The 13,449-nt window shown below is 44.2% G+C and overlaps 1 pseudogene; it reads right to left on the bottom strand.

Moving 5' to 3' along the window:
* Nucleotides 1-8,340: 8,340 nt before the first annotated feature.
* LOC142860203 (glyceraldehyde-3-phosphate dehydrogenase pseudogene) lies at nt 8,341-9,576 on the bottom strand (annotated as a pseudogene).
* Between the last annotated feature and the right edge of the window lie 3,873 nt (nt 9,577-13,449).

Here is a 13,449-nt window from a genome sequence, read left to right as displayed (position 1 = left end):
CCTCAGATTCCTAAGGGCCTGGAACATTTCTTGCTAACTCAGGCTGAGGCCACAAACTCACTCATCCTGTGCTCCACAGTGTTGTATGGAGAGCCCACATGTTGTCCTGGCTGCCTGGCTAGCTTAGCCCCAAAATAACCACACAGAAACTGTATTAATTAAATCACTGCTTGGCCCATTAGGTCTACTCTCTTATTGGCTAACTCTCACATCTTGATTTAACCCATTTCTATTAATCTGTGTATTGCCATGTGGCAGTGGCTTACCGGGAAAGATTCAGCATGTCTGACTCTGGCAGTGACTTCATGGCATCTCTCTGACTCTGCCTTCTCCCTCCCAGCGTTCCATTTAATTTTCCCCATCTACCTAAGTTCTGTCCTATCAACAGGCCCAAAGCAGTTTCTTTATGAACCAATGTAAGCAACGCAAAGACAGAAGGACCTCCTATACCACCACAGCAGCACACGCTACCTCCCTTCCCAGTCCTCAATGGTGGGCCGCTAGTTTGGGAACTCCGTAACTGTGGGTCATTAATTAGTTTGGTAACCCAGGCACAAGAAGAGTATGTTTGTTTCTTACCCATTTGTTGAAAATATTTGGAAACCTTGAGGCCTAAGTAGGGAGTTGTTCATACTAGCCAAAACAATCACAGGATCCAAGCAGGAGACGGGGGGGGGGGGGGGGAGGATAGAAAGGGAGGATAAAAAAACCAACTGGGCCCCATTCAACTGCCTCCCCATTCAGTTCAGGGTGGTAGGCAGTTTGTGAATCTAGCTAACAGCGGCATTCCTGGAAAACTGGCCCATTGCGAGCTTTCTTGTGAACTTATCCACCTGTCATGTCGAGGCTTGGAGGGGAGCCAGGGCAGGCAGGAAATAATAGGCTGCAGGATACTGGTGTGTGTCAGTGGCCCCGACCCTCCCATTCCTGAACACAGATGAGCTGGAAGTCTGCGAGACGTCACCACTGCCCAGGGTGAGCTTGGGAGGCCACAGAAAGTCTGGCTGGGGGAGGGAGAGGTCCAGAAGAATGCCGGGGGATTAAACTCATGGTGGGTCTCTCTTTGGGACTGCAGAACCATCTCTGCAGGGAAATGGTCCAGGCTAAGGCTCAGACACATCTATTTGCTCTCGTTAACCTCATCGCGCACACATAAAGCTGAAGCTAATGCAGAATAGAGTATCTGAATTCTTCCACCTCCCCCATTTCCCCCGGTCTCCTGGTCAGTCAGTCACAGATCTGATTATGATGACATCAACCGGCTAGAATTAGATAAAACTTCCCTTCTCCACTCTGGATTCCTGGATTCGTGTTTTGTTTTTAACTTCCAATGACAATGACTTCACATTGTCTGCTTAGGCAGCCCCCGTTCTCTTCACTCCTGTCAATGTATCATCTGTCTTCTCTTAGGAAGCATTACACAGTATGCGGGGAGAAGCATGGATTCCCAGAATGTTAAATTAAGGTGAGCAACCCTGGCCAAGTCAGAAGTAGTTTGTTCTGCAAGCCAAGGAGACTTAGATCACTGGCTATCATATTAAAACAGCATTTGCCATTTCTGACATATCTAGTCTGGTCATTTGAAGGGACTTCATAGACTCCCATGCTTCCCCAACTACTTGACTATAACGGTTTTCTTATAAAACCCCACAGAAGAGATTAATTCATTTCTCACACAGCCTCCCAGCCAGTGAGAACCTACAGGGAACTCGGTGAGGCAATAAAGGTAATATTAGCCTCCTAGCTAGAAGTAGAGGATATTTGGGATATTTCAGCTTTGAAATATGTAGGTATTATGGAATCTTGGGACTTTCATTCCTTGTTACTCCAGCTTTTAAGATTCCAAGTACAGCCTGGCCGTGGTAGTGCTTGCCTTTAATCCCAGCACTGGGGAGACAAAGGCAGGCTGATCTCTCTGAGTTTGAGGCCAGGCTGGTCTACAGAGTGAGTCCTAGGACAGCCAGGGCTACACGGAAACACCCTGTCTCAAAAAACAAACAACACCCCCAAAACAAACAAGCAACAAAAAGCATCCAAGTACTCTACATGTACCGGTCATCTGAGAACATGATCATCTCATAACTCCGTTGTGGCCTTACCCCAGTGCTACACGTGTATTGCTCTCATTTCTCAGTGACTTTGGTATCTGACCTCTGCTTTAAGAGCCACACATGACATACCAATGCAAGAAAGAGACTGTCGTTCTTACAGTGACGAGTTTGGAGCAGGATATCGCAGTTGGGGAGAGGTTTCTAATGAACTCCAGAAGCAAAAACTATAGGAGAAAACTACTAGAAAATGGCAGGACTCTTACTAGATGGCGCCAGCATAATGCACTGGGCAGGATCCTATGGTTGCAGTCATTGAAAGTGGCGCTTCAATACAGTGTCCAATGCACACATGATATTCCCTTTATGTTTACAATTAAACAGATTTTAGAACTCTGCTCCTTAGTTGATGAGCCATACTCCAAGTTTTCAGTCATTTTATATGGCTATAGCAGATATTTTATTGAAGGGGGGTAGTTCTGACATTGCAGAAAGTTCTATTTGACAGCAGGGTTACAGAGGAAGAACAGCGCTGCCAGAGGAAACCAGGGCTGGGATGGAAAACGGTGTGAGCGAAGGCAGCACATAGCAGGTGCAGTGGTGAGGACTCAGTGCTAATTCTGTTCATCGCATTGGATGCGTAGCAGGAGCAGGTTGCTTAAGCCCTTTCCAGTGTGTCTTTCTTAAAACAAAATATGGGCACTGGGTGTTCTTGTTTCCCTAGGTGATTCCATGCGAAGGGGAAATGAGACCTTGTGTGCAAAGGGCTTCGCGTCTCTGGCACACAGCATGCACTCCTGAAATGACTGTGATTGTTTCAAGGGTCTGTGCATCAAATGACCACCGCACACTGAGGTCTACTAGGAAGTCAGATTGAAAAGGAACCTTTAGTAATATGAAAATCGAACAAAACAGGACGGTCGTCAAGCAATGAGGTAAAGATCAGGTAAGGCTCAGCGAAAGAGATTAGCTTCATTAGGAAAGATTTCAATCAGCTGGCAAGGAGGAGAAATCTGACTACCCCAGAGCCTACATAGGCTTTTTTTTTTCTGAGGAAATTGTCCTTCTAGCTGTGTGTACTACATTGCCAATACCTTTTATTCTCCCAGTTATGTGAGTGGCTACCCCAGGAACTCTTTGTATTCCTGGAAAGACAAATGGGCTTTACCTTTCCATTTAGAAGGGGCCACTTCTCCACGGGCCTCCATCAGTCCTGTGGACCGAAAGGAATTCTCCACTGCCCTAGGCTATAAGACGTAAGAGGAAGGGAGATTCAGAATGAACCACGTGAAACTGCCGGCAGTTGAGCGTGTTTATCATCAGAGAGAGGGTTTGATAGGACATGACCTAAGATTCGGACACAGGGGTGTGCTGAGGGGCAGTGGGATTCTGGTACACAAGGAGAAAGCATGTCCACCGGCAGACACCCACCATAGCACCACCTCCCACAGGCTTGTCTGAGTCAAAGGGATCCTTGAAGACAGTTGTTACAGCACTCCTGAAAGAAAGGGGGGGGGACCAGTAAGGCTCAAAGAAAGTTGCAGAGCTGAGCTGGAAAACTCCATTTAATCTCAAAGGTCATGCATCTGGCCATTTTCACACATACATACACATACACACATGCACACTCCACATAGAGAAAGCCCTCTCCCTCTCCAAAAATGACACGAAATCCAAAGAAAGCATTGCGTTTGATCTAATGACAGAGCCCGTGTTGCTCAACGATGTTTAAATCAAGCCCAGGTGTGTAAACTCTTTACCAGAGGCCTCAGTCACAGCGGAGATGAAGTGAGATTGCACATGAGTTCAGAGGAAATGTTTTGGGCCGTGTTGTTAGGATTTAACTCTATTTATGTGCCGCCACCTCCTCCCCTTGGGGGACATGGTTGTCTGTTTTCACACTGAAAGGAGAAAGCAAGAGACCTTAGGAGAGAAGGTGGGATGGGTGGGCCGGTCATTTTGGCTTGCTTGGCATTTTATGGTTTCTTTTAGTTTTTAGAAGGATCTTTCCTCCCAAAGGAAGAAATTTTTTTTATAATCAGAGACAACAAATGCACAGATTTGTCGAAATCGTATAATACTTAGCCTTTTATATGGTTATTGAATTCCATGGTGCACATCTCAGAAGACAAATTTTCCCATCTCCAGATATATTGTTATTTATTGTCAGTTTTAGTAAACAATTTGGCAGTCCTACCTGTATCTTTAGCTGCCTGTTGAGCATTGTTCTTGAAATTCTCAAGGGCATCTCTGCCTTAGAATATTCAAAATATTCCTGAACAAGTCAGACTGCAATGAAGCCCTACATTTTGTCCTCTTCCAGCATGAACCTTCCTACTAAATGACACCAGCATTCACTCAGTGGCTTAGACCCAAAGCCTGGGGGTCATGGTTGATTCTTCTATTTTTACCTTTTCATACTCAGGCAACCCCCCAAACCTGTTAATACCACTTCCCTAACCTTTCTTGCACAAATAAAGACACATCAAGACTTTATCCACTATCAGCAAGGATTTGCAGTGTTTAACCAGATGAGGGCCATAACGCCCTTATCTGAACCACAGGTGGACTCCCTTGGAGTGCCACTATGTAGTCCATCTCTGGTGCTCTGTCTGCATGGACGGCCACATGCCAATGTCCAATATAATATGGGAACTCCATATCGTGCTATTGTTAAACAAATTCCATTGCAGTTAAGGAGCCAGAAGTAGATGACCTAAGCATTGAAGACTCGGAAGTAGCTCCTGGCCTTCAAAATGAAACCTCAAGAAAATGAAGTTTCTTTCTTGTGGCACTCACATCCCACCCCCAGCTAACAGCTATCAAGCATAGCATCACAAGGCTTTTGAGACGTGATCATTGAGTGCTGGGAAAATGAGAAATATGTAGAAGAATATTTATGTGAGATGTCTCACTTTTGAAAATTGGGACATCTTTAATGATTATTTACAGCGCTATTTCTGACGTGGGGCCTGGGGAAGGAACAGGTGGGGCCACCAAGTGATAAGGAGTTCTTGCTTGATTATTTACAACTTGAGATATTTCTCAGACAGTGAAGCAGAGGTTTGAACTTAGCAAGTGAAGATGTGATTATGTTCTCGAAGTAGAGATGTGGACTGGAATATCACTGCAGACGCTCAGGCTATCAGGGAATTAGAAACTACAGAACCAAGTGAGATCGCCTAAAGACGGAATAGAGATAAGGGAAACAGCGCTAACCATGCGCAGAGACACGCCAAACTTCAGAGACGGGGCAGAAAACTAGGTGGCCAAAGAGATTAAAGGGCAGCCAGTGGACACTGTGGTGTGCAGGTGCAGGAGAAAGGAGATTTCGGTATGGAAGAGCATGAAACCAGATGACGACGAGAGGAAAATGAGATGAAGACAGGGAAGTTATCATTGGATCCTGTATCACAAGACGACTCTGGCAACCCTGACTCAGTGGGTGGTGGACGTAACAGACTCAGAGAAGGGAAAGCCACTTGTGGGGCAGTTTTGGCAGTTCTGCTTTGATGCAGAAGATAACAATGATGGAAGGAGGATGGGACGGACTAAAATGTTTCTTTTCTGTGCTGAGATGGAAGGCAAGCCCCACACATCTGTTTACCTGGAGGAAGACTCAAAAAGAGAAAAAAATGACTAGGCAGGCTGCGCTGCACATGGGAGTTCTGCACAGTCTTCTTCATTTTTCTGTAAACCTAAAAGTGTTTTACATTTGCCCTTAACTAAAATAAGAGGCACATTTTAAGAAGGAAAAGGATGAGACATGAGGAAAGGAACATTCAGAACCAGATAAAATAAAATTGCTCAAAGGTCTTATTGCAAAACCTTAATGGAAAAAGATAGAGTTGGCTGTCAGTAAAGAGTTTCTGCTTATTTGTGAATAGCAAAGTGAATTTTAGTGCACTCTAGAGTTTACAAAGAGATACGCATTTAATACCTTTGTCATAATGACAGCAGGGTGGGAGGTGCTGTGACTCCAGCTTTATAAGAAAAGGAAGGTGACACTGGGGAAGTCTGGTCCCATCGAGACCTCGCTTTGGATCCCTGAGAGGACAAAGCCTGATTTTCCACACCATGTTATGTGCTTGGAATAGGTTTGCACACATTGGTCATCGGGTTTCATCTTAGTGCCATTGGTCCTCAGTTTCTTCTGCCGTAGGATGAAATGATAACAACAAAATAGACATAGGAGCCCTTAAGACCCAGGTGATTTTTCAATTACCTGCGTAGCTTCCTGTGACTAACACGAGAATGGTTGGGAGCATTTGCCAGGGAGACAAATGTGTGGGCAGCCGAGACAGATCTGAGAGCTCACCCGACACTGTCCAGCTCTGTGTTGCTCGGAGGGTCTGTTTACAGCAACCTGCCCTGTGTTGGAATCTTCCACATTGCTCCGTGAGGTGTTGACAGCATCTTTGCCCTCCTGTATGTGTTCCACGGCTGTGAATGAAACTGTATTAGTGCTGAGTAGTCCTCTCTCTCCTCAAGGAGCCTCATCAGGGACACGTTAAAAAGCCGAGTCTCCAAATGACAGAGTATTCTTGAGCATCCCCTTCAAGTTCTCTTACTTTTCTAATTAAACTCCTTTCCAGTATTTTGCCTACTTTGGTTTTGCCACAGAGCCTCTTTCCTATTTAGGTGGAGGATGAGTATCATCTACCTCAGAGCAGCCTCAGGCTGCCATGCCATTCCTGATTATTGGGGGGTAGTTGCTTTACTTAATCCTCAGTTACTGGAGACCCATAACCCTGAAATCAGGATGCCTGGATTTCCAAGGCTGGCTTCTTATGTACTGGGATATGAAGTCACCTAAGTTCATCTATTCAAGTTTTAGTTTCTTCATCTGTAAAAAGGCAATAAAGAATACCCCTGTCATGAGGTGCTTAGTTTAGGGTTTCCATTGCTGTGATGAAACACCTTGACCATAGGTAACTTGGGGAGGAAAGGGCTTATTTTTCTTATACTTCCGTATCATTGTCCATATCAAAGGAGGTCAGGGTAGAACTCAAACAGGGCGGGAACCTGGGGGCAGGAGATGATGCAGGGACCGTGGAGAAGTGCTGTTTAGAAGTGTTGCTTACTAGCTTGCCTCTTACGCTTGCTCAGTCTGCTTTTGTCTAGCATACAGGACTACCAGTCCAGATGTGGCACCACCCACAATGGACTGGGCCCTCCCACATCAACCACTAATTAAGAAAATGTGCTTCAGAGTTACCTACAGGTCAGTCTCATGGAGGCCTTTTCTCAATTGAGGTTCCTCTTCCCAAATAACCCTAGCTTGGGCCAAGTTGACAAAAGAACAAAACAAAAACAAAATCTGATGAGTGCCTGAAGTTCTTGTAAAAATTAAATGTACATATATAGAGTATCTTGTGACTCTTGGAATAGCAGCTTCTTAACATAGACTAACCTCGTTTATAAAACACTTAAAATGATTTGGGGGGCTCCCATGTGGAATCCTTGAGAGAAGTTTCATTTCCTGCAAATTCATAGGCGTCTTCTCTGTATTCTCCTGATGTCATAGTTCCTATTCCACCTCACCTTTTACCTATTTCTTTCATTTTATTTCTTTTGTAAACTTTATTTTTCCTAAGCAAACAACAGGAATCAGAGGCAGGGAATCCTGGAAGGAAAATTCTATGAGACTCAACATGAGTTTGTGACAGGGTTGGTGACTTAAAGATCAAAGTTGACAATGTATAAGGATACCCATTAAATTGGACATTTAAAAATTAGGAAGCCATTAGTGGTCTGAGCAAGATGGATTATCATTCACACAGAATTTAGTGAATTTAAAAAAGATGCAGATATTGATAACTATATGAGATAATGTTCATTCTTTAAATAGAATTAGCCATTTGTTGGTATCAAGTATTTTGATAGCAAATATTCAAAATACCTTGTACATAATACAAACATAATGTTCACTCAGAAATAAACAAACATAGATGATGAAAATGTGTACCATTTTAAAGATACAGAAAAAATTAATGGAAGAAAATATATTTCAAACATTTCCTAATGATGAAATAAAGGAAAATTAATAACTATAAAAACATGTAAAATAGAGTTAAAAATAAAGATGTGCATATACATATATATACATATATATATATATGTATATGTTGAGGATATAAAGCAAGGAGATAAAAATAAGTTGAAAATAGAGGTAGAGTATCTGTAGGACAATTTTAGATTTCTATGCTATTCGGATTTATAGAAATTATCTATTATTCTTATTCTACCTTTGATCCATTGAACACTTTTTTTTAAGAGGGGTGCAATGAACTTTATTGATGGTATTCAAGAGAGTAGGGCTCCCTAAGCCCCCTCCTGCTATTCTGGGGGTCTGGGATGGAAACTGTGAGGGAGATGCTCAGTGTCAAGGGATAGTTAGGACAGGGACTGCTCAGCAGCCGAGGACCTCTCTCTTGCTGTGTGTGTCCTTGCTGGGATGGGTGGTCCAGGGTGGGCTTCTTACTCCTTGGAGGCCATGTAGGCCATGAGGTCCACCACTCTGTTGCTGTAGCCGAATTCATTGCCGTACCAGGAAATGAGCTTTACAAAGTTGTCATTGAGAGCAATGCCAGCCCCAGCATCGAAGGTGGAAGAGTGGGAGTCACTGTTAAAGTCACAAGAGACGACCTGGTCCTCAGTGTAGCCCAGGATGCCCTTTAGTGGGCCCTCGGATGCCTGCTTCACCACCTTCTTGATGTCATCATACTTGGCAGCTTTCTCCAGGTGGCATGTCAGATCGACGACGGACACATTGGGGGTAGGAACGCGGAAGGCCATGCCCGTGAGCTTCCCGTTCAGCTCTGGGATGACTTTGCCCACAGCCTTGGCAGCGCCAGTGGACGCAGGGATGATGTTCTGGGCAGCACCACGGCCATCTCGCCACAGCTTCCCAGAGTGGCCATCCACAGTCTTCTGGGTGGCCATGATGGCATGGACTGTTGTCATGAGTCCTTCCACGATGCCAAAGTTGTCATGGATGACCTTGGCCAAGGGGGCTAAGCAGTTGGTGGTGCAGGAAGCTTTGCTGACAATCTTGAGGGAATTGTCATACTTGTCATGGTTCACACCCATCACAAACATGGGGGCATCGGCAGAAGGGGTGGAGATGATGACCCTCTTGGCCCCACCCTTCAAGTGGGCCCCAGCCTTCTCCATGGTGGTGAAGACACCGGTAGACTCCACAACATACTCAGCGCCGGCATCCCCCCATTTGATGTTGGCGGGATCTCGCTCCTGGAAGATGGTGATGGCCTTCCTGTTGATGACAAGCTTCCCATTCTCAGCCTTAACTGTGCCTTTGAACTTGCCATGGGTGGAGTCATACTGGAACATGTAGACCATGTAGTTGAGGTCGATGAAAGGGTCATTGATGGCAACAACGTCCACTTTGCCAGAAGTGAAGGCAGCCCTGGTAACCAGGCATCCAATGCGGCCAAATCAGTTCACTCCGACCTTCACCATCGTGTCTCTGGAACGAGGCTGGCACTGCACGAAAAGAAGCGGCTGTCTCTAGAACATGGAGGAGCAGAGAGCCCATTGAAGACTTTTTAAAGAAATGTTATTTTGGTCAAAGATTAGTGGGTTAGATATTTGAGCTGCAATGTCGCAGCACTCAGATGTCTTTAGAGTTATTCAGTTGGCCAAAGACAACCACTTCATAGACGTCACTGAGGTCATTACCAATGAAGCAAGCTTCTGCTCCAGCTTCATCCTTATTCTTGTTTCTTTACTATCCAAATACTCCTAAGGATAAGCTTCCAACACAGTCACCAGAGTGCCTACCCTGTTTGAACAGGGTCACAAACAGAAGCCTGTATTACTGCTTACAACATCCATCCAAAGAACGTCTACACTATGTTTAAGAAATATTAATAGTCTTTGTGAGCTTAAAATAACATGGGAATAATATCTATTATACTAGGATCATGACATCTGCTCTTTGTTGATTATTTTATTTTATATGTACATATGCGTATGTGTGTGTGTATGTGTATACCATGTCTGTTCGAGTACCTATGGAGGCCAGAAAAGGACACTGGGTCTCCCAAACCTAGAATAATGCTCAGTGTGAGCTGTTCAATGAGAGTTCAAAGAACTCAACCCAGGTTCTCTGGAAGAGCAGTAAGTACTCTTAACCACTGAGCCACCGCTCCAGACCTCCCATGTTAAATTTTATGTCTTGCCATTTGTCTATAAACTTGTTTATATTCTACAATATTTTAAAGGACTTGAAAAATTATAGTCAGTTTTTGTACATTGTCAAAATTATTCCAAAATGTGCCTCACATCTGGGTTTTATAGATTATCATCCAGCTTGAAACAAAATGGTATCTGAGTGGTTCGTTTTTAATTGTTGTTTTCATTACATTTTTATTTTATGTGTATGGGTGCTTGGCTTGCACGTAGTTCCCATGGGGGCCAGAAGGAGTTATGAGCCACCATGTGGGTGCTGGGAAATTAAGACTGGTCTGTTGTGTGACATTTTAATTGTGTTCTGACAAAGCTTGCCTGGAGTCAGAGGGCAGAGCTAGCCATTAGCTGACCGTAAAGGTTTGGAGGACTGTAGACAGAGAGAAAACAGGAGTAGTAAGGTGAACTGAGAGAGGATTTCGGCCATCTTGGATGGAGGAACGATAGACGTAGGAAGCTGTGCTCTTTCAGGTTCTTAACCCTGAAGTTTGTTTTTAGTTTTTTTTATTGTAAGATTAATTAGATTAACAGTTCACTGGTCCTCTGGAAGAGCAGTCAGTGCTCTTAACTGCTGAGCCATCTCTCCAACTCCAAGCATTTCTTTTACAATGCAATGAATAACATCAAAAGCCTACCTCATTGATGTTACCATGGCATCTTTTTTATTAACAGCCTGCTGTGGTCCAGGGCATTTTCATAGGGTGGGGCAAAAATATTCACTGGAGCCTGACTCAGTTAGATTACTCTCTGTTTCTCTCTTTTCTAATTCTGAGGAATAGAATTGTTTTTCAACAGCACTTTACTTTGTTGACTCAAAAATAAACAACATTAAACTTCTTAATCATTTTAATCTGTTCCAGGTTTTAGGAGGTCCTATTTGGAATAAACAGACTCTTTCTCTTGGCAGAATAAAATTTGGGTTTTTAAGTTTCAAGTTGGGAGATATATATTCAGTGTGTACTCATCATCCATATTCAAGGGATCTATCCATTGCTTCATTTTTCAGTTCTGAAACGGGGCCAGAATTATTCAGAGAAAAAAATACAACGAAGAACAGGGGCTGAAGAGAGGACTCCACTGCGCAGCCTTTCCCACAGAGACATAACTTGCGTGGAAATGAGAAGTGGTTACTTCAGGGTGGAGAATAGGGACCTGGGGAAATGCTGTGAAAGCCTGAGGACCTGAGTTTGTATCCTTTAGATCCATGGAAAAGCCTGGACAGGTGCTGTCCAGCTGTTGTGCACTGCTGTGCAGTGCTTGGGGACAGAAAAAAAATGCAAATCCCAAGGATTCACTGGCCAGACAATATACACAGTTGGTGAGCTGCAGGTCCAATGAAAGGGGTTGTCAAAGAGAGAGAGAGAGAGAGAGAGAGAGAGAGAGAGAGAGAGAGAGAGAGAGAGAAGGATGGAGAAGTAAAACAGTTGATAACAAACTGTGACCTTTACAGGCAAGTGCGCACACATGCGTGCATACACACACAAAAGAAACACACATAGGAAACAAACAAGCACAATTGGCCTCAAAATAGCTTTTAAGCACATGAAGAATGCTAGCATTTGGTGCTTTCCATGACCAGCCTACACTCTTGAATTTTATCTTTAATTTTAAATGTTTAATGTCGTCTGGAACGCTTCCTCAACTGCAAATGCTACCTCAGTCACCTAGCACAACACAAAGGGGTGCAGGTTAAAATGACGGAGCCCCACTTTCCAGCTAGAGCTCACTGCATCAGCAGTGGAACACCCACTATGCTTGGCTGCGATCTCATCATCCTGAATCCTCAGTGAGACTCCAGAATAACCAGGCCTGTTGCGGTTGCGCAAAAGGTGCTGCTAAGCGTCAATCCTTCTGTCACCGACAGGAAAATCCACTTCCATGGCAGTTACAAATCCAGCTTTGGAAAATCTGGGCCTGATCCCAGACTAACTTCCTCTGTGATAATTGCTAACATAACAGCACAGCACAGTGACCTTGTTAACAGAGCCCTGATTTCAGAAATCCATCTCATACCCGGATGCCTCTCCTCTCTAAGCGGGGCTCTTATTTATGCAAATGGCAAAGGCTACGTTTCTTGAGGCCTAAGGCAGACTTCCGTGGCTTTCCTCACTAGATGGACTGAGTGATTTGAACTATAAACACGTTTATATTCTAGCCCAGAATTCCTCATGCCCCGGTCTCCATTGCACCTGGAAACCATTGACGTGAAATTGTTCTGATAAAGCCACTGAGGAGAGACGGGAGTCGGTAATTAGAGAACTTGGGATTGGTCGAAGCAAGGTAAGGTGAAATGAGTGGAAGGGGCCCTCAGCTGTCTACTTCAGAACCAAGAATTCTCAGTGCCTGTGAAGAGGGGAGGGCTGCACAGTTGCAGGGGCTCCTGAGAACAGCTCTCAGCTCTATGCCAATCTCTATCCAAACATTAACTATGGGGAACTGTTCAGCCCTTGTCTCTTCTTCCCTTTAGATCACAGATCCCTTGACATGAGAGTGAGTGTATTTCCTCAGTGGCTGAGAGTTGTTGGTCGGGATAAGTTGCCCAATATATGTATACCTAAAGGCTTAATAACTCTTAGGGGACAGAAATTTTGGGCATGCAATTAGGGATACTTGGGAAAACCACAGGAAGTTTTAAACTAGTATAATCTGACTGTAAGTAGCTGGCTTCAGTGTAACCTTGTAACATTCATATGTTTTATTAACAGGTCACTCAGTCGCATCAGAAACAGTAGACTTCTGGGCCAGACTTGGTTGATTTCAGCATTTGGTAGGCCGCAGCAAGAGAATTGCAAGCTTGAGAACCCCTTAGGTTACACGGTGAGTTCCAGGCCATCGTGTGCTATATGGTAAGATACTGACTCAAAAGGAAAAGAGAAAAAAAAAAACCACATCACTAGCTTAACCTTCAAAGGGTTCTAAAAATGTGTATTTGCAGTCTAGGAAATACTCATCCTATTCCAAACCCTTCCACTGCCTTGTGATACAGGGGTCCAGGCCAGAATGACTCTGTAACAGGGGATGCTGTTTGACCGCAGCTTTAGGACTATCCACTGGAGCCTGGTGAACTCGATAGTTGATACACAACTGAGGACAATAGCTGACCACCCCCTAGAATCCCTTAATAGCCATTAGTTCAGCTGGGAGGAATAGGAGAGTATTCATGAAGCATCTTTAGTGAAAAATAAAACTG

This window comes from Microtus pennsylvanicus, chromosome 11 (genome assembly GCF_037038515.1).
Source record: "Microtus pennsylvanicus isolate mMicPen1 chromosome 11, mMicPen1.hap1, whole genome shotgun sequence".
Taxonomy (NCBI): Eukaryota; Metazoa; Chordata; class Mammalia; order Rodentia; family Cricetidae; genus Microtus; species Microtus pennsylvanicus.
Note: the sequence above shows the minus strand (reverse complement) of the source record. Positions and strands in the feature narration are given on the sequence as shown.